Consider the following 19,583-nt stretch of genomic DNA (forward strand, 5'->3'; position numbering starts at 1 on the left):
GATGGACAACAGGTGGGTGGACAGATGGATGGATTCTCAAACTAGCACATGTCTCTCTGCAATTAGCCATGTTCGTATTTAGCTCAGGTTGGATCAATTTTTTGTGCGTGCCCAGGTGAGGCACAGAGGTGAGCATGCACGGTCACTTAACTCAAAAAACATTTCTGACCCTCAGGCTTTTCTTTTTTTTTTTTTTTTAAGATTTTATTTCATTCATTCATTTGAGACACAGAGAGAGACAGAGACACAGGCAGAGGGAGAAGCAGGCTTCCTGAGGGGACCCCGATGCAGGACTCGATCCCTGGACCCCAGGATCACACCCCGAGCTGAAGGCAGATGCTCAGCCACTGAGCCACCCATGTGTCCCCACTCAGGCTTTTCTAAAGTGAGGCTCAGCAAGTTTGCGAAGTGCCTGTAGGAGTTTTGGTAAAAGGCAGGACTTTCCTGCTCCGTAGGGGGACACACAGATGCCTTACATAGACACACCAACCCAGAGATGAACAGGAACCAGGAGGTGATGTTGAAAAAAGGAGGAGAAAGAGTCGGGAAGCCTGGCCACCTGGCTGGAGCTCACGGGCTCTTCCAGAGGACCTGGCTGGCTGGAGTTTCCCAGGCTCTGGGCACTTCAGTGTGACCACGCAATTGAGCTCCGACCCCTGGCAGGTGGGTGCGGTCGACATGCACTCCTCTAAGCCTGGCCCACACAAGCTTCTCTCAATCCCTTCTCCATCCCTGGCTGAAGGGGGAGGACTCCAAAGATGTCACTGAGGGTGGAGCCCCAAAACACTGTGTGGACCAGCCCTGCGGGCAGACAACCATTCAGCCACTGGGCCTGGAGGCTGTGGGCAGCCGCTGCACTGCTTTGCCTCCAACACAGAAGAGGAGGGGAAGGTGAGAAGTAGGGGCTCTTCCTTTATACAGCAGACTCCAGAAGAAGGACACCTCAACTCAGTGGAGTCTAGGACAGGGACGTGAAATAATCCTCTCTGTGACCCCAGCCTGGTGGACACTCACGGGGAAGGAAGAGCAGATGAGGGACGGTGACCAGAACCAGGACGTCTGATGTGGAGCCGCTTGCTGTGGGTTCAAAAATCCCATATTTTAAAAATAAATGGATGGGGCACCTGGGTGGCTCAATAGTTGAGCACCTGCCTTCGGCTCAGGTCATGACCCTGGGGTCCCCGGATCAAGTCCTGCATCAGGCTCCCCGCAGGGAACCTGCTTCTCCCTTTGCCTGTGTCTCTGCTTCTCTCTCTGTGTGTCTCATGAATAAATACATTTTAAAAAATGAATGGATAAAAGAAAGAGAGAGGTTTGATGGGAACTTCATCTTGAAAAAGAAATCTAAGGTGGTAAAAATCCAAAATACAATACTTGCATGTTAATTTAACAAAGTGTGGAAACTCTGCTTTTACTCTTGGGGTAAATGACAAGGGATGACTTTTCTTTTCCTTGCCATGTTCTCTCCCAGAGAAATTTCCTAGGGGCCCATCCTTCCCTTCACATCTGACTTCTTTGCAGCTCTGTACCTCATCTCTTTCCAGGGGCTTCTCTTAATCCTTTGAAATTCAAATCACTGTCTCACAGGCTAGATTTAACAGCGCTGGTTTAAAACTTGGATGGGCCAAAGTCCCTCGTTCCTCGTCCCTCCCCGAATGACTGCTGGATGCAGGATGCTCTGTCACCACCGCCACACAAGGGACAGGTTCCAAAATGCATCTCTCTTTATTTCCTCCAGGGCCTGCCCAACAAGCCCTCTGCAACTGCCACGTCACCCCCCCCACACACACACACTTTCAAAGTGGAGCCTTGCAAGGGGAGAGACCTCCCGTAGAACTTAAGCAGCCAACCTGCCTTTGGAGCACTTTGCAGACATGAACTGAGGTTGGAGTCCTGACCTTGGTTCTTCTGGGAGGTTCCCAGGCAGCTGTTTACCCTGATTCCCGGCCATCCCCTGTGTTTCCTACTACTGTTTTTCTAGCCTACTTAGTTTTTCAGGGGGAAAATATCACAGTGGGTAGGAAGTTTTTGCTCAAAAGCCAAACAAAGAGAAGAAAAACAAGAGCAAAGGGAAAGAAGGTTTAAAAAAAAAAAGCCTCTGAGAAATACCGAATGCTCTTGTTAAGCAAATAATTTCCCGGGGCTTCTTAACTCTGCAAGGAAACCCCAGCAAAAATAAATCCAAGCTAAAAAAAATACCTGCCCCCCACACACCCTGTTCCAGATTTACTTTCTGTGCCTTGGCTAGAGTTTGCCCACGGTGGAGCTCCTGATACCTGCCTGTGTCAAGAGCACAGTGAAGACTGCATAGAAGCCAGCTGGTCAAGAATGCTGGACACCTGGAAGCTTCTTAGACCCTCTCCTCTTGCCTGGGCTCTGGAAGTGGGTTTTCTACTGTCATTCTTAATGCCTTGGCTTCTAATCAAAGAGGAAGTGGAGGGTAAGGAAGTGTTTGACTCGGAACCAAACAGGCTGGATTTTTCTTAGGGCTTTGCTCAGATGTCACCTCCTCAGGATGCCTTCCCTGACCATCCTGCCTAGTCGTCCCTCCTTTCCTCCCCAGCCTCTGCCATGACCCTGCTTTACGCTCTTCCTAGAATGTATTGGCATCGAAAATCATGGGGCTCACTTTTTTGTCTGTCACCCACACTAGCAGGCAACTCCACGGAGGAAGGAACTTTACCTGCCTTGCCGCTGATCAATCCCCAGCATCTGGAAGAGTGTTGGGGACATCTCAGGTGCTCAGTAAATGCTGAATTAAATTGAATCCTTGTTTGCCTGGGTGACTCACTGGTTGAGCATCTGTCTTCAGCTCAGGGTGTGATCCCAGGGTCCTGGGATGGAGTCCCTCATTGGGCTCCTCACAGGGAGCCTGCTTCTCCCTCTGCCTGTGTCTCTGCCTCTCTCTGTGTGTTTCTCATGAATAAATAAATAAAATATAAAAAATAAAAATTAAATACATCGAATCCTTAAGTTAAAAACATTTAAGAGGAAATGATAGAAGACATTGCATTCCAGAAGGATTGGACCCTACCTCCTAGGAGTTTCTTTGCAAAAACATCATATATATAGTTATACACACACACACACACACACACACATATATAGTTTTATAGTTATATATAGTTATATATAAAGTTTTATATACACACACATACCCACACGTATGTATACATGAACTATTTTTCTATCAGTAATTCAATGGAAGCAACTTTTGCAAAGCATGGAATGAAATAACCAGAGTCATTGTAAAGAATACAATGAGGTGATTTTGTAAATTACTTAACAAAATGTCTGTTGCATCATGAGTGCTCAACAAATATTGGCATTTACTAGCAACTACTCATACTGAGCTCATGGTCAACAAAATCCTTGTCTATTCCATGCATGCTCTTATAGCTTCCATTTCTAGTCCTTCTGGTTTTTTGAAATGTGGTTTGATCTCGCCTACAATTCACCTTGTTATACTCTGCCAAAAATATGTCACCCCCCCACTAAAAAATCCTCACCATTCATCAGCCTATTTTTCCCAGCTTTGTGTCATCGTTGAATGTAACCAGCATACCTTTGAAGGCCTTATGAAAAATCATTGCTAAAAATGTTGAACTGAATGGAACAAGGGCAGAGTCCTATGGCATGCCACTAGAGACCGTTCTGCAGGTTGGCATCAATGGTATTAAATCAGTCTGTCTTGGCTCGTCATTCTGATGGTTACAAAACCATTTAATCATGCTCTCTCTGAGTCACTTTTCCCCATCTTGTTCATGAGAAATAACCTTGTCAATGCCTTGCTGAAATGTGAGTACACTTAGATTTCCAGAATTCCTCTGATGTATCACTCCTGTGACCCAGAGTAACCTTATCAAATAACTCAACCACCTCTGTCAGGTGTGACTTGTTCTAAGTGAACCCATATTGGCTTCCAGAGATCACTCTCTTATTTTATAAATTCAGAAACGGTGCTGTGAATAACAGGTTCAGAGCTGAAGCTAAGCTCCACATCAGGACCATATACCCGAAAATCTCAGTGGCTTATAACAACAAAGGCTTATTGCTCATACTATGCATCCATCAAAGGCTGCAGTCTTTATTCTGGGAAACCAGGCTTGTGGTAGGCAGGAAAGAAAAGCGGAAGACTTTACAGTGGCCCTGAGGGCTCCCGCCTGGAAGCGAACCACATTTCTTGCGCTTACTCTATTGGCTGAAACGAGCCATATGGTCAAGCCTGCTGTCAATGGCACAGGCACATAGGGAATATAGGGATTGGCAGGGCTATCTTGCACAATAATACCATCTACGACTCTGCCAAGAGCGGAATCCACCTCTTACCTTTTTAGAAAATTGGGTATTTCCCAATACTATAGTTTCTGGAATGATCAAACTAACAACAGTGGAATCATATGATACATCAACATTCTGAGAACCCCACAATATGATCTGGACATTTATGTGAGACTCTGACCTGCCGGGACACTCATGGTAGATGAGTCGCATTCCACTTGTCCACCCAGTTGCTGGAGTAGAGAGACCCCAGATGTCTCCTCAGCTCCCTCCTTCAGTGGAACCCCAGGTCCTGTAGATTTCCTCTGAAACATCTCAAAGTTCTCTTTGTCCCCAACACTATGGCAATGCCTGAGTTTAAAATCAAATCACCCCTGCTCTGGACTCATGAAATCACCTCCTAATGGACCCGTGGTGGCCCCACTGCCCGCCTCAGCCCGTCTTCCTCCAGCTGGTTGAGGAATCTTTTGAAATTCAAGGACAACCATGATCCTCTCTTCCTTTTTTTTTTTTTTTTTAAGATTTTATTTATTTATTCATGAGAAACATCCAGAGGGAGAGAGAAATAGAGGCATAGGCAGAGGGAGAAGTAGGCTCCATGCAGGGAGCCTGATGTGGGACTCGATCCCCAGGACTCCAGCATCACACCCTGAGCTGGAAGGTAGACGCTTAACCACTGAGCCACCCAGGCCTCCCTCTTCTTTTTTTTTTTTTTTTTTTTTTAAACTTTTTGCTGATGCTGTGCCCTTACCCGTGGGCTAACATCCAAACTCCTCAAGGGACAATGCAACATGACAGTCAAGAGCAGGATTTTCACATCTGCCTGTTCGGGTTGCAAGCTGAGATCCACGCTGTGTGACTGCTAGGAAGCCTCTCCACCTCTCTGAGCCCTCTGTTCCCTCACCTGCAAAATGGTGACACAGGCTTCTGTGAGATAACGAGATTAATTTAAATGAGATAATGCATGGAAAACACTTAACCAAGGTCTAGTGCATTGTAAATGCTCTGTAAGTGGCAGCCAATACTGTTACCACAATTTTTTTTTTTTCTGAAAAGGCTTTATTACACGAGGTAGTGTGTGTGTGGGGGTGTTATCACAATTTTGATACCACAAGACCCCATTCTAGCCACTTCCGCTCTGCCCCTACCTCCCCCAACACCTCTTTCCACCTTTGTGCTGTTGTGTTGTCCTCAGGACATGCCATGCCCTTCAATGTTGGGGCTCTGATATGTGTTCCTTCTGCTTGAAATGCCCTCCTTCCAGGAAAACGTGGGAGTGTGGGGAGGACAGTCTCCAGCTCTTATGCAGCTTTACTCATGACTACCAAAACCTGGAAGCCACAGAGATGCCCTTCCGCAGGTGGATGGGTAACTGTGGCACAACTGGACACATTATTTAAAAAAAAAGCTATCTAGCCATGAAAAGGCATGGAGGAATCTTAAATGCATATCACCAAGTGAAAGAAGCCAGTCTGAAAAGGCTGCATACGTGTGATTCCAACTGTGGGACATTCTGGAAAAGGTAAAACCATAGAGGCAATGAGATTAGCAGTTGTCAGGGACTGGGGGTGGCGAGGAGGGTGAAAAGGTGGAGCTCTGAGGGCCTAGGGGGCAGTGAAACTATTCTAAGAGTGTGAGGGAGGACGTGTGACATTATGCACTTGTTAAAACCCAGAGAGCAAGAGCGAATCCAACACAGAGCTGTGGACTTTAGTTAGTAACAGTATATCAAATATCGATTCATCAGCTATTTCAAATGCATCACACCAGTGCAAGATGTCAGCAAGGGGAGTAGTCTGCGCTGGGACCGGCTGTACGGCAGGCCCTGCTCGAGTTTCCGCCTCTGCCACTGACCTTACACATCACCATCTAATGTATCGCTTGGGCCAGTTCCTTGGCCTCTCTGAGCCTCAATTTCCTGGGCTGTAAATGGGGATCATGATAGCGTCTATCACATAGGGTCGCTCTAGGAGTGCAGCAAGTCAGTATGGGCACCGACGTGCTTGCGAGTGCCAGCTGCCCTTACACCTTCATCACGTGGCCCCACCGGGGCGTCCGTGGTGCCGTGGAAGGTTGGCAGCACAGAGGGGACAGGTGGGGTAGGGCATCACCACCACTCGCGCCCCCGGGGGCAGATGGAACCCTGGGCAGCTGGGACGCCACTAGGACCTGGGCTCCGGTTCTCTTGTCCAAGGGAGGGGCGCTTGCTCAGTCCTCCTGGGCAGAAGGCTGAAGACTGGGAGGCCCCAGCACCCCGTTCTCCTCGGCTGAAGAGGGAGAAGCTCTTGGGCAGTCAAATACAACATTCCCGAAGGGCGGCAGTGGTGGCACAGCAGAACCCGGGGTGACGCAGGGCGGGCTCAGGCTCCAGACCCACGCTGGCCGCTCTGGACTCTCTTGTCTGCCACTTGGGACCCTCCAGCTGCTCGCAGCAGGGATGAGCCGTGCAGTGGCCTCGCCCAGCTGTGTGTGCGTGCAGGAGGACACATGCAGGACCTCGGCTGGCCCGCGAAGCCCAGGAGTGTGGCGAGCTAACAGCCACGGGCCACCGATGGGGTCAGCTCCCTTCCCACTGTCCTGACGTTGCACTTCATGACTTGTCCGAAGGCCCTGTAGGATGGCGCCCCAGTTCACGATGATGCCCATGCAGGATGGTGCTCCCTCCTTGGTGCCGCCTCCTTCCCTGCTTGCGCTGCTCCCACCCCTCACCCCTCTTCTCTGAGACCACATCCCCAAACAAACTACCTGCTCGCAAGCCAGCACCCCGAGCTCTGCTTTGGGGCTGAACCAGGCTAATATACTGGCTGACCCCAAGTGATCCCTGGACTATCCCCGTCTCTTACGCACACATGTGCACATACACACACCATTGTGTTCCCACCGCCCTCCCCAACACAAGCCAAACCCCATCGACAAGGAAAGGATTTCCCACATGATGGCCACGAACACCCAAATGAAGCGGAACCTGCTCCCCAGGGTGGGAGTCGGATATGCTATGGGCTCACTGTGACCCTAACGCATGTGAAGTGGTGGGTATACAACCAGCTGGGACACGGAAGTTTCTGGAGGAAGGGAGGGCTGAAGTCTGGTGGACGAGCCATAGACGTGTGCCCTAAATTACGATATTTTCCTTCTCGCTGTAGAATGAATGTGGCCTCAGACAGATGCTGCCCCGCAGCTGTTGATGGCGGGGGGCCCCATGGCAGGCCAATGACTTTGAAACGGGATTGGAATGGAATCTGACAAAGGGGCCACTGTCTTTGAGGGAACCTGACATGAGCCCAGCAGAGCCTGAGTGGCGGGAGTTTGCACAGCTGCAGCTGTGGGAGCTGACCGGGGCCGTAGCTTTGGGCATTAAACCTGACACTTTCCAGATGCACGGCGCCCTCCCTTTCGCACCAGCCGCAGCGCTCTGTCCCCAGGTACATACACGCGCGCGCACACACACACACACACACACACACACACACACACACGACACGATTCTGTAAATGCCGCATTGTGCTAGAGACCTCAGGCCTCTCCTGCGAGCTCCACACCCGGACCTGAAGGTGGGTCCCCATGTGGAGCTGGAGATTTATGAGCTGGATTTCAAAATAGTTCAAGTTCAAAGTCGGCTCAACAGCAGCTGGCACTCTGACCGCCACCATTCTTCAAGCGTGGCTCCAGGTTCGGTGGTGAGGGGATGTTGAGTTTGCCCTCCGGAAAGTTCTTTTTCAACCAGACTAGGGGTCAGCCCTGAGATCTCCACCGAGGGAAAGGGGGGTTTAGCAGGAGTTTGGGGGTGCAAGAGGGTATCCCTACAATGCCATTCCTTCTCAGTCCCCATCGGGGCTTGAGCAAAGCCCACGTGGCCCCCAGTGTACAGCAATGGACAGGCCACATGTGGACCCCAGCTGCCCTGGGAACCCTGGGGGTGGGGGTTTACAAACCCCTACTGTAGCACAAACCTTCTCTGGCTCCATCCACTATGGAAATTACCCCCCTCAGCAGCCTGATTGGAGGGTGGGAGATAGTAATGCACTAGAGCTCCATGGTGATGGGGCCCAAGTGACAGAGGTGGGCAGGGACACTTGAACATTCTCTTGGGCAGGAGGTGGCTTCCTTGGCTGGACAACTCCCCAGACATGATCCCACCTTGGGGTCTCCGAGCTCACGGAGGCAGGAGAAGTCAGGCAGGGGCTCCAAGTCCAGGAGAGAGTGGCCTCCCTGCTAGAACAGATACAGGGACATCATCTCCCTCAAATGCCTCGTGGGTGGTGAAAGGTAAAATGGTGGGAGGAGGGGACAAGTTGCAGGGAGTCCTCGCTGAGTCAACGGTGCTGACTCACAGGGTATGTTTCCTCCTGGGACAAACCTGAGGACACTGGGGACACTGGCCCACTCAGGGGAGCTGGAAGGGAACGCCGGAGGCTCAGAGGTCCCAGCACTCACACTCGAGAGGCCCCAGGAAGCAGCGAGCACACTTTCATTCCTTCATTTATTAAGGCATTTATTCGTGTGTACTCTTCAGTGGGCCCTGAGTGTAGAATAAACCATCGCTAGATCTTCCTCATTTTAATGGGGTATAATTTCCCCGTGTCGGGGGCACACATCACAATTGTCCAGCTTGATGCATTTTGCATCACACAGATACCTGTGTGACGACAGCTCACCCAACACCCTAGTTTGAGCTGAGCTCCTTACTACTAATCAACCATGAGCTCCCAGGCTCATCAGAATTATTGCCCCGAGGGGGAGGCTGCCACCAGCCGCCTGGTCCACATACACCTGTGGGCCTCCTGCACCTGCCTCTCTGGGCCTCTGTTTCTACCGTGAGGACGTGGCTCTCTAGGCCTGGACCGCTACTTCCAGGAGCCGGAGCAGCTCTGGTCTCTGGGACTTCCTGGAGAGCCACTTACTAGGTAAGCAGGTGACACTTGTCAGGAAGACAGACAGAGCGGGACCCCCTGATTCACGTCCCCAGGCTGGCCCCCAGGAGACTGGGTGGCGATCTCACCCTCAAGCACCGCTAGGAGCCTCTGGAGGCTGGCAGGCTTTGAGGGGCCCCCTGGCGCCCCCCTGGCGCCCCCCTGGTGCCTGAGGCTGTCCCTGTGGCCACTAGGCACCTGTCTCCTCACCCAGAGCCCTCCCCCACTCCATAGAACAAATGGAAACTATAAAACTTTTTGCAGAAAAAAAGGGGGGTTGGTTGGTGTCCAGCGCTCAGCAGGTGTTCAATAAAGCATCACCACTGATGTCCTTGTCACCTCTGTGTGGCAACCGTACTTTCTGTGTCCTCTTGGACATGTTTCTGTAGAGTTTACATGTTCTCCATTGAATCGGTGTTACACTTAGATCGGGGAAACATGACATTAGAAAGAGGGAGGGACAGAGAAGAAAGGATGGAGGGAGACAAGAAGGGAGGGAGGGGGGAAACGGGGAGGGGAGGGGGGAGGTCAGGATGGCGGGTTAGGGTCAGGCAGGACAGCTGTGCCCCGTCCACCACGGACCTTCCCAGCTTCTAGAACCACATCCCCAGGCCCAGGGCGATGGCCTTTTCCAAAGAGCTGATGCGAGGGCAGCCCCAGCGAAGGCATGTATGCCTTCAGGATACTTCAGTCTCCACCTGGAGTGTATCCTTAGAATGTTCCAGAAGGTTCTTGAAGTGGGGTGGCTTGGTTACACCCTGGTTTCTGGTGGAGTAAGAGGCCGAAATCTGGAGACAGAGCAGAGATGTGGTGAAGCAGGCCGCCCCTCAGCCGGTGACGTTCTAGGCTCTCAAGTAAAAACCAGTGATTGGAGGTGGGGAGCCAGCATCTCTGCTGACACCACTTCTGCAGACCTACCTGCTGGAGGGGGGCCTGAGGGTCACACAAGTAAGGCTCCCTCCACCCTGCAGGCAGCCAGCAAGATCTCAGCCCGGCACCCAGCACATTCCACACACCACTCCTATCTTTCCTGATTTCTAACAAAGAAGCCTCATCAGGGCACCACCTGGCACCATCTGGAAGCCCTCAGCTGAACGGGAAGATGCCCCCTTTCTTCTCAGGGCAGGGCCGTCATCAGGGTTGTTTCTACACCCCGGCCCCATCACAGTAGTGCTCTTGCTTGCTCACCCTGGCTTGCTCTTGCTGTGTTGCTCTCTCTTTCTCAGGATTCCTGCCAAGGGCAGGATCACGGTAGCACCAACTGATGACCTGGAGGCATTCGAGGCCCCCCCATATTCTGCATCGGTGCCACCCTGCACCCCCCCCCCCCCAAATAAAAACAGAATCAGAATAAAGGCAAGGAGCTGCCGGGCAGGTGCAGCCAGAGGACAGGCTCTGTGGTGACCTCACTTCCAGACTGCTGCCCCCCAGGGATTTTGGGGGATGGGGATGTGGCCGCATGTATAGGCTGAGGCCCCAGCATCATGGAGGGGGCACACTGGAAGTTTTGGGAATGCTGGGCCTGGCACTGTGGGGGATGAGAAGGAGGTGCCAAGTCCTGGCACCAAAAAGCATCCAGGTGCTGCACCCCCTGTTTCATGCCGGAGGCCCTTTGGTAGATGGTGGGGCCCCAAAAGATGCCTGCGTCACGTTTCTGCAAACTGTGAATGTGACCCTATTCAGAAAAAGGGTCTGCGCAGAGACTTGATCACGCTCTTGAGATGAGGAGATAACCCTGGATTATCCAGGTGGCCCTTAAATAAAACCACAAGTATCCTTATAAAGAAGAGGAGAGGAAGGAGATGTAGGGGAGGGGGCGGTGGAGACAGACACAGAGACCCAAAGGATGCCTGGGCCCCGGGGGCTAGGAGGCATTACATTTCTGTTGCTTAAAGCCACCAACTTTGTGGTCATTTGTGTGGCAGCCCCGAGCATGAAGACAAACTTCTTCCTAAATAATAAAATACAGAGGACTGTAGAGGAAGCTCGTAATACGGAAATGCAATTATCAAAACACTTTCTGAAAACCCAAATTTGTAATGTAGTAATATATAACATGTACATAAATGTTTTTGCTTCTTAGTTTTTGTTGAGGTCTGTTTTACACAGTTACTGGCACATTTTTAAAACTGTGGTCAAATATGTGTCACAGAATTTACCATTTTAACCATTTTTTAAGTGTACAGTTCAGTAGCATTGAACACATTCGTGTTGTCATACAGCCAGGAGCACCATCCATCTCCAGAACTTTTTCATCTTCCCAAACTGATACTTCATACCCACTAAACGCTAACTCCCCATTCCTCCACCCCAGGTCCTAGCAACCCCCATTCTACTCCTGTCCCCATGAATTCAACTCTTCCCAGCACATCATGTAGGTGGAATTGTACAATATTTGTCCTTTTGTATTAATTTAATGTAGTTCTTTAGTAACATAATAAACAAGATGCGGCACTGAGACTAGTAAATGCCACACGTTCAAAGAAGTGAGGGGCATAAACCATAGGACCCATATAGGACTTCTGTGAGCATAAGAGCCTCATAAAGGGACACTGTAGCCAATAAAGCTGGAGAAATGGGATGGGGGTTAAGGGCAATAGTACAGAGGACAGAAAAGGCTTAGACCAAAGGAAAGAAAGCCAGTTAGTGGGCTACTGCACCAGTCCTACCAAAACCTGATAAACACCTAAACCAAGGTGACAGAAGCAGGAATAACAAGGAGGAAACAGACGAGAGATGTGCTCGGGAGAGAGTCTGGGTGTGTGTGTGCAGGCAACGGACCAGGTGTGAGGCTGAGGGAGGAGGAGGGGCTGACCGGTCTCCAAAGTACCAAGCCTGGCAACTGGGTGAATAGGGAGAAATATGCAAGGCTTGAAGGGACAAGAGCATTAGCTTGGCTTGGAAATACCAAGCTGAAGGGCTGGATGACTTCCAGAATGTGGGGCCCCAGTGAGCATACAGCCATGATCCCGAGAAGTTTCCAAACTTGTCCTGATGTCAGGAATCACCCCAGGGCCCCAAGGCCAGCTGTAGAATCTCTGGAGTTGGAGCCAGGAGTCTGGGCTGGAGGGAGCACCCCGGTGGTACTTAGGATGGAGCAAGCCTAGTAATACCAGAACAGTGGGGTTTGGAAGACCAGGCTTGAGGCCAAGTTCATTTACCTAGCACTGATTTCAGTGGTTCTCAAAATGTGCTTCAGGGACCTAGTCCCACGGGCACTCAATTCTTGATGGAACACCACAAGGGAAAAGCAACACCCCACGGGCGTTTTGCCTTTTAGAAGAGCCAAGGCTGTTGTGCAGATATGGAATCCTACCCCCATTTATAGGCTAAGAGGGAACTTGACCAAACACTCCCCAGAAAGTATCTGTTATGGGCTGAACCGTGTCCCCAAAAGAGATGTCCCCAGTCCTAACCTTTGTGAGCGTGGCCTCATTTGGAAATAGTCTTTGTAGATGTCACTGAGTTCAGACGAGGTCGTTGGGGCGGGTCCTGATGCAGGACCCCTGTGACCGTGTATGAAGACACTTTGAGAGTAAAGATATTGTTTTGAGCTCCTCCGTTTGTGCTGCTTCGTCGCGGAGCCCCAGGAAACCAACACAGCCTCTGGGGCGCTTCGTGAATCAGGTACGGACATTGGTACATTCGCGGGGTCGTACAACCATGACCACCGTCTCCAGAACTTTGTCATCTTCCCAAACTCTGCATCAGTTAGGCAGTAGCTCCTCGTCCTCCCTCCTCCGGCTCCTGGCGATCGCTATACTCTCCAGTCCACTTTCTGTCTCTGGGTTTGCGTATCAGCGGGATCACCATAGTCGTCCTTTTGCGTCTGGCTTCTCTGGCCCAGCATCACGTTCCCAAGGTCACCCACGTTCCGGCGTGGGTCGCTAGTTCACGCCACCGCGTGGCTGCACCCCGTCTCGTTTCTCCCTTCACCCATTGATGGTCGTGGTGGGAGGGGGGTTGCACGTTTGCTCCGTAAGGAAAGCAATGCCACTCTTACAACGGTTACGCCTCGGCACTCCCGGATCCCCACAGCGGGGATTGGTTGGCTGGAAACAACGAACACAGGGTGTTTCCTTCTTAGCCCCAGAGAAGCCGCCTCGTGGGGCCGACGAGGCAGCAGCCGCGAGGGGCAGGCGGGAAGGAGCCATGAGACCGTGGACAAGGGGAACAGGAGGCATGTTGGGGTGTTTGGGGTCTGGGGCTGCTGCAGAGATGTTTATATTCCGAATCCCAAATGCTGGGAACGCACTTCTGAAGATGAGTTTCTTGGAGAAAGAGAAAGGCAGATCTCTAAGTTAAAGACTTAAAAAAGTAAGCTCACAGTCAGAGCTGAGGCCGGGGGAGGGGAGAAGCAGGTGGGGATGGAGACCACATCGCGGGCCGGTTGCGGCTTCATCTTCTCTGCATCGGAGGCGGGAGCCCGGGCCACGTGAGCTCATCGACACCCAGGGAGCCCTCTGAATTCTCCTCCTGACACCCGGCTCTCCTGCTGTATCCACCCCTTGTTGTATTTCTTTTTTTTTTTTTCTTTTTAAGATTTTATTTATAAAAAAAAAAAAAAAAAAAAAAAAAAAAAAAAAAAAAGATTTTATTTATTTATTCATGAGAGACCCAGAGAGAGAGAGAGAGAGGCAGAGGCGCAGGCAGAGGGAGAAGCAGGCTCCCTGCAGGGAGCCCGATGTGGGACTCGATCCCGGGTCTCCAGGATCAGGCCCTGGGCTGAAGGCGGCGCTAAACCGCTGGGCCACCCGGGCTGCCCCCCTGTTGTATTTCTAACCTCACGGTGTCACTTTGCTTTCAGTGTGTCCCTTGTCGACAGCCTGCAGTTGGATTTCGTGTTTTGAGTCCGCATCACACGCTGTCTCTGCACCAGCAAACCAACTCACATTTCCACGGCGAACACCGTCTGCATTGCTCCTCTCACCTCGTCGTATGTTGTTTTGTTGTTTTCACAATGTCCGTTATCCAATAGCCTTTACAGATGGATACCATTTCCTTCTTTTTCTTTCTAGCGAAGTGGTGTTGGTTACTTGGACGCTAGCCTTTCAATAAAGGATAGTCAGGTCTCTATAATTATCAAGGTCAGGAATGAAACGGTCTTCATGTAAAACGAGACAAATAATGTCAAATCATTTTCCACCTTCCGCTGCTCGATCCCGGTTTTCATGTGTATGTGATTTTAGAATATTATCTCGATTTTTAAACATCATGAGATTTTCTTTCACTAATAATTTCTGATGGATCTGATTTTGTGGGCTGCCAATCCTTTTGCTAGTTATTCAGATGCTGTCGTTCATTTCTACCAACGTCTTCTTAGCAGTTTTCATCTGTTTATCTTTTTTTCCCCCTGAACTGGGCAAGCTCCTTGTTTGTTCTCCAGATTGTGTGTTGTCTCTGCTTTGATTTCTCTAACAAACTGTCTGAAACAGTCACTGTGGTTTTTCTTTTCGTATGAATTCCTCCTTCTCTTATCCAGATCCCTTGTTACTTTGTCCTGCTTTTCATCTCTGCTTGCAGAGACTGGTCTTGTGAGTTATGCTGGCGTTTCGCTCTTATTCCGGGGGCCAGCGGCTCCACATGCCTGTCTGTTCCTCAGTGCACTGGACACTGGACAGAAGTGTGTGGTCTTGGATGAAATGAGACAGAGAAGAAAGTTGTGAGATTCTGCTCTAGTTGGTCTTATTCGTTTAGAGGGTGTCACAATTCATTTGTTATCATTTATTTTTATTTTTTTAATTTTTAAAAAAAGATTTTATTTATTTATTCATGAGAGTCACACAGAGGGAGAGGCAGACACAGGCAGAGGGAGAAGCAGGCTCCCTGCAGAGAGCCCAATGTGGGACCCGAACTCGGGTCTCCAGGATCACGCCCTGGGCCGAAGGCAGTGCTAAACTGCTGAGCCACCCAGAGATCCCCCATTTCTTTTTAATAAGTGGTGGTGATAGCAGATACTGGTGAGCTTCTCTTTGTGTCACATTTTTATTTTGGAAAATATTTGGAAATATTGTCATATCTTATTTGGAATCACATTTATTATACAATGTTAGTAAAAGTTGGGATCTCATCTGTGGGCCCTAACAGAAAAAAGCTATTGCCCGTGTCTGGTACCCTTACATTTGCAGTGAGAGGATAAACTAGACCCCGAGACATGAGCCCAGGAAGACAGGAGGCTACAAAAGTTGTCCAGGTGAGAATCGATGAAGGCCTGGACACCATGCTGATGGCGGGAACAGGGAAGAATGGACAGCTTGGAAGATGTCGATTCCACCTTCTTACAAGACCCGCTGACCTACTAACCGAAGACTCTGGAAAGGAGGAAGGAGAGAAGTAGTGGCCACGACTTTGCAGCCTGGCCCCGAGGGTGACGGTGCCTCTGGGACAGGCTGACGCCGAGGAGGCCGCAGGGCCCCGGACCGACCGCTGCCCGGGAACAGTCCACTCCCGGGACAAGAGCAGAGCTGCGGGGAAGGTGCGGAGCGGCCCCGGGCGGGGCGGGACGCGGTCACGGGAGGAAGGCCCACAGCAGGCGCAGCAGCACAGCCGCCCTGCAGCCTTGCGGCTAGGGGCGCTGGCACTGGTCGGCTGGGGCCGCCCACGCAGAACACCACCGCCCAGGTGGCTCAAACCGGGGACATTTATTTCCTGCCGTCCGGGGCTGGAAGTCCGAGGTCAAGGTGCTGGCGGGTTGGGCATCTATCTGGTGAGAACCGCTTCCTGGCTGGCAGAGGGCTGCCTTCTCCCTGTGTCCTCATGCGGTGGCGGGAGGGGGCTCCGGGGTCTCCTCTTCTCCCTATAAGGGCCCTGGTCCCATCATGGGGGCCCCACACTCATGGCCTCATCTAATCCTAATCACCCCCAAAGGCCCCATCTCCCGACACCTTCACTCTGGGAGTTGGGCTTCCACATATGAATCTGAGGGACGGGGCAGTGTCATTTATAGCTCCAATTTTCTGTAACATCCCACCCCGACCCCTTGAGAATATTGTCCACTGCAGGAAGTTAACTCCACCTTGATCTTCAGTGAGGATTGGATGAACGTTCCAGATGAACTGAACCACTGACATTCTTGGACATGTGGATTAAATATCTGAGTTTTCCTTAAGATGACCTAGATGCCCAAACCACCCAAATGTCCATCAATGCATCAACAGATAAGCAAAATGTGGCCCATCCACACAACGGAGTACTATTTGTCCATAAGAGGAAAGGAAGTATAGACACCTGCTATCATGGGGATGACCCTTGAAAACACGGTGCTGAGTGCAAGGAGCCTGACACGCAGGCCACATAAATATATAATTGCACAGGTACGAGATGTCTAGAGTAGGTAAATCCATAAAGACAGGAAGCAATGGAAGGTTACCAAGCGATGGAAGGGAGAATAGGGAATGACTATTTAATGGATTTGGGGTTTTCTTTTGGAGTGACGAGGATGTCTTGGAATAAGAAGGGGGTGGCAGTTGTACAACATTATGAATGTACCAAGTAGCATTGAATCGTTTACATAAAAATGGTTCATTTTATGTCACGTGAATTGCACTTCAATAAAAAACTTTAATAAAAGTGAAACATTAAAACAAAAAAAAATGAAAAAGAGAGATCCTTGGATATTGGATTAGCTCAAAGCAAAAGTAACATTGCCCATCTACCCAAGTGACTTAAAAATGCATACATTTATTCATCATTATTTCATAAGAACTTACTTTGTGCCAGACATTGTTCTAGACCTTGGGATATAGCCATGAACAAGCAAAGTCCTTGCCCTCCTGGAGTTGACAATCTAGGTGAGAAACAATAAACACAGAACTGTGAAATGTAGCTTCAGGAGACAATGAGAGCTCTGGGGAAAAAGTGACATAACAAGTGGTAAGTGAAGAAGACAGGCCATCTTTGAAACAGAGTGACCAGTGAAGGCTCTTTTTTAGGCAGTGACATTTGAGCAGAGATCTCATTAAAATGAAGGAGCAAGGTACATACATATCTGGGGGAAAATTTTTCCAGGCAGAGGGAAGAGCAAGTGCAAAGGTCCTGAGGTAGGAAGGAACTTGATGTATTTGAGATGAGCAAGGTGGCCAGTGTGGCTGGACCAGCATGACCAGGCAAAGATGGTTGGAGATGAAGTCAGGGAAAGGTTGGAGCCCAGATCATTGTGGGCTTTACAAACCAGGTGAGGAACTTCGATTTTATTCTAAGTTTACCAGGAAGCAGATGAAGGAGTTTTGAGTAGGAGAACGACACAACGGATTTGTGTTTTGCAGAGCACTAGGGCTTCTGTGGAAAGGAGAGGAAGCAAGTAGGAGAAGAGGACCAGCTAGGAGGTTCTGGGGTGCCCCAGGTTAGCACACCCCAAGACTCTGGCTCACGTGGTCTGAGCATCCTCCCGCATACTCCACAATGCCTAAGGTGGCCACAGGTGGTGGCTTGTCCTTTTTTGCGCCTCTGACCACTTTGACAGTTTGATGGGCCCCAGAATAATGTTTTTAAATGCATAACATTTAATCCAGATGTTTGCAAAGAAAACTGCACAAAAACAGTTATCACAATATTAAACAGACTAAGGATGCCATAATTACACGGGTTTCCCTAGAGGCGCATTAAATGATGCAACCACCAGCAGGTCTGAACTTCTGTAACTCTGGAGTAGTGACAAGTGTAAGAGATACTTTGAGATGGCTGCAACAGCTGCCGTGTGACATACAAAAATCTCTCTGCCTTTTGTTCGTTTGTTTGTTTTTCTCTCTGCCTTTTGTAGGGAATAAAGTCACAGTCTGTGTTAACTATTGTGGTTTGTAATAGAAGGAAATCCCAATGGAAGGAATGTAAATGTATCAGAGGCTGGCGACGTGGAGATGGAGATTCCCCCAGGCTAGTTCTCAAACCGGGTGAGGAGCGGTGTGCAAGGGGCCAAGCCTTGCCCCCTCCCAGGGTGCCTCCAGACCTCATCATAGGGGGCCTAGGGAGTGGGTCCTGCAGGCAGCTCCAAGGGGCAGCCCTCAGCCTCAGCATCCCCTCTGCTCTCCCCAGGGCTCTGCTCTCTCCCACGCTGCTGCTCCCTTTCTCGGCCCAAAGGGGTGCACAATCTTTTGCTGCCTTCCTGTAATGGCTTGCACACATTTGGAGCATTCTCAGGCTGGGGTGAGAAAATGAGCAAGTCACGGCTCTGTATGCTCTGTGCCTTCTCACTCTGAAGCGTGAGGACGCGGGAGGCGAAGGCCGCTCGATGGCCGCTTTGTGGAAAATGCCCCCGACCCTCAGCACAAGTTTACAACCTGAAGCTGTGGCTGGGTGCTTTACAAACGTTACAAATCCTTACGTCTCTGTGAGGTGGAGCTATTATTGCACCCATTTTATATATGGGGAGACTGAGGCACAAGAGATGGCACAGTTCGAACGTTGCAGAGCTGGGGTTCCCACCTGAGCAGCCCCTGTTCGTAACCACGAGACCAAACCACACAGTGAGTACCCGATAAAGGGTAGCTGTGTTTATTACCATACACTTTGTGTTTACCACCATATATTCATGTCTGATGTGTTGCTGTTGGTCCACCCCCAACACCATCTCAGGGCAGCTCTCCCATGGGTGCCTCGGAGGTAGGCTTGCCAGGCAATGCAGGGACACCCAGTTAAATTTGAGCATCAGAAACACTACACGTAGTTTTTGGTATAAGTATGTCCCCACTGACCAATACATGGTTGCTTCCAGTGTGGATCTCTTAAGAATTGAAGTGTAAGGCTTTGTGTGGATGTCTCTCCGCTTCTCTTGGGTGGATACCTACCGGTGGGATTTCATCCCAAGCAGCAAAGAATTAGTGTTCCTGTTGCTCACATCCTCAGACGTTTAGCTGCGGCTGCCTGAACGGATAAGAAATGGCACCTCTTTGAACTTTGGCTCCCTCTCACCTTCCTCCTGCGTCCCACCCCTATTTCATGCACCAGGAAAATTAAAAGCTGCTGCATTCATAAGTCCACTCTAGTGATGAAGGATGTGCAGGAAGGAAGATCCAGAAGGCACTGGCATGCTGTTGTTCAGGGAGCGGAATTCTCCCAGAAGGTGAGAATTCTCCCAGGGGCTGAGAGAGAACGTGGGTCATGAGTGCCCTCCCACCCTGGGGAGCAGGCTCGAGGTGCAAGGGGCAGGCTCCCCACTCAGGCATGGTGGTCGCTCTGTTCTCTTGCAACAACAGTGCACCAGTGGCAATGGAGCACTTGGCTCAGCCGGGGGCTCTACTAAGGGCTCCAGGAGGAAGATTGCCCCTAATCCTATTCCAACTCCTGGTGGCAAGACTTTTTCCCCAGTGCCAGTGAGGGACCTGGAGGCATAGAGTATACTAAATGCCCAGGCTTTATTTGGCCAAGGTCACCTTGCCTTGGCACCCAGGCATTCTG

General features: G+C 50.4%; 1 long non-coding RNA gene across 1 annotated transcript; it reads right to left on the minus strand.

The window, feature by feature from the left end:
* Positions 1-15,238: 15,238 nt before the first annotated feature.
* LOC106557806 lies at positions 15,239-19,053 on the minus strand. Its single transcript, XR_005378985.1, has 3 exons — positions 18,974-19,053; positions 16,901-16,977; positions 15,239-15,502 (listed from the first exon to the last, which is right to left on the minus strand). It is a non-coding gene; the product is annotated as an uncharacterized LOC106557806 (long non-coding RNA).
* Positions 19,054-19,583: the final 530 nt, after the last annotated feature.

This window comes from Canis lupus, chromosome 26 (genome assembly GCF_011100685.1).
Source record: "Canis lupus familiaris isolate Mischka breed German Shepherd chromosome 26, alternate assembly UU_Cfam_GSD_1.0, whole genome shotgun sequence".
Taxonomy (NCBI): Eukaryota; Metazoa; Chordata; class Mammalia; order Carnivora; family Canidae; genus Canis; species Canis lupus.